This window comes from Tigriopus californicus, chromosome 12 (genome assembly GCF_007210705.1).
Source record: "Tigriopus californicus strain San Diego chromosome 12, Tcal_SD_v2.1, whole genome shotgun sequence".
Classification (NCBI taxonomy): Eukaryota; Metazoa; Arthropoda; class Copepoda; order Harpacticoida; family Harpacticidae; genus Tigriopus; species Tigriopus californicus.
In genome coordinates, this window is record NC_081451.1 from 13,845,638 (window position 1) to 13,847,488 (window position 1,851).

Here is a 1,851-nt window from a genome sequence, read left to right on the forward strand (position 1 = left end):
TTTTGAGGCATTACATTACCAACGTCAAGAGTATTTAGAGAGGCCCTTTTTATTGCTTTTTGCAAGGAAAAAAATTGAATTTACTTTGGCAAATAAGCTTGCAGCGAGAACGGAAATCTTGGACATGGAAAACGAGATGAATCTTGACATTCCTGTGCTCAAACTACGCACTTGTTCGAATAAGCTATCCCCTTTGCTTCAAGGATTTTATAAAAGTGCTCCCAACGATATCTTTGGGAAGTTCATGGCCAAGCCGGGCTCCAACACCTCAATTGTGCATTCCAATGCAGAAATCTGTTTTTTTTTTCAAAGGCAAGAAAACTCAGGGACGTCAATCCAATCACGGAACATATCTGCGAAGTGACAACGGAGTGTATCACCGATTGGTCCTTCCTTGGAGGCAACCTGATGGCTGGAATGGCCATTGTTTTGGAAGCTCAAATGTTCATGCTACAAAAGATGACGGCACTATCAATGTCAATGTCAACGTCAATGTATTGGGAATTGCCACCGATTGCTTGTTTCTCAGCTACCCTAAGACACTTGATACTCCTGTGGAAGTGAGCTTGACATTGGGCAAGTTTAAAGATGCATATCCGTGCCATGAAAAGGATTCAATCTAACGGCTCCGGCTTCCCGTGAATGCTTCATGACCCAGTTTGCCTCAATCAAGACGGCAATTTTGGAACACAGAAGGTCTTGTCTTTAGATCGATCAATTCCGATTGGGAAAAGGCATTGGAGTATCACCGGTTATAAAGAAAATTGCGTTCAACTTCAGTCCATACGTTTTGTCAACTATAAAGTGCGTTTTTGTCCATATTCAAACAGTTGGGTCAACCAGATCAACTTCACCTTGATCAGGGCAGTGAGTTTTCCTTAAAAAGTTGGCTTAATGACCAAGGCATTTATCTTAGTGTGAAAAGGCGCCTTTAAAAGTATGTGCCACGATCATGAAGCATCCCTGTAAGGTACTCACAATCGTTTTCTTATTATAGTGTTCTTTTGCCGAGCATAGTATCCATCTCATCAAACTGAAATTAACAATCTTGCTAAGGACCAAACTGTCTCAAAACTGGCCAAAATACTTGCCAGATGTGGTACAAGCCTTAAACGAGCGTCCAATAAAAAAGTATAAGGGGCTGAGACCAATAGGTATTGCCACCCGAGAGACGGGAGTCAAAGTTGACGAAACCGTGGGAATTGAAACGCCTAAATTTTCAAGAACAAAGACAGAACTTTTACAAATCCAATCCGAATAAGCTTCAGGAGGGGATGTGGGTCTATGCTACTAGGTGAGGAAATCAATCTGATTTTGAGTATTTTGACAAAGTATGTAAATCCTTTTCAATTCTTAAAGGGATCCAGTTTCATTTCCCAAAGCAACCGATCTTCAAGGAAACGAACTCTTTCAAATAGCCAGAGTGCAAGCACAGGACGAACCAGTGCTCTATTATCTGATTGATTCGAATAAGCAACAAGTGAGGGGCGCATTTTATAAAGAACAGCTCATCAAAACCAACAAATTCGAAGATGATGCTTTTTACGCTGTCGAAAGAATCATCAGAAGAACTAGCAGCAAGGCTCTGGTGAAGGTAATTGATCAACTCGCGCATAATGGGTTGCTTTTATACTATCATTTTAAATTCTAGTTTCAAGGGTACAGAAAGAATGTTTGGATCCCCAATGAAGATTTTGAAACTGGACCAGATGACCTGAACCATGGAGTACGGTAGTAGTGGAGTGGAAAGCTCTCTGAAACCTCGCTAGAAGACGTTTCAGTTTTGCGTTACCTCCTAATCAAGTACCTGAACATGAAGATGGAATTCATTGAGCACATTGAACACTCTCT

General features: G+C 41.1%; 1 long non-coding RNA gene across 2 annotated transcripts in view; it reads left to right on the plus strand.

Moving 5' to 3' along the window:
- Positions 1-1,814, plus strand: part of LOC131891256 (uncharacterized) — a 31,041-nt gene extending 29,227 nt beyond the window's left edge. For both annotated transcript variants that reach the window (XR_009374379.1, XR_009374380.1), the window contains one exon: positions 998-1,814. This is a non-coding gene — a long non-coding RNA (uncharacterized LOC131891256). The remainder of the gene's footprint in view (positions 1-997) is intronic.
- Positions 1,815-1,851: the final 37 nt, after the last annotated feature.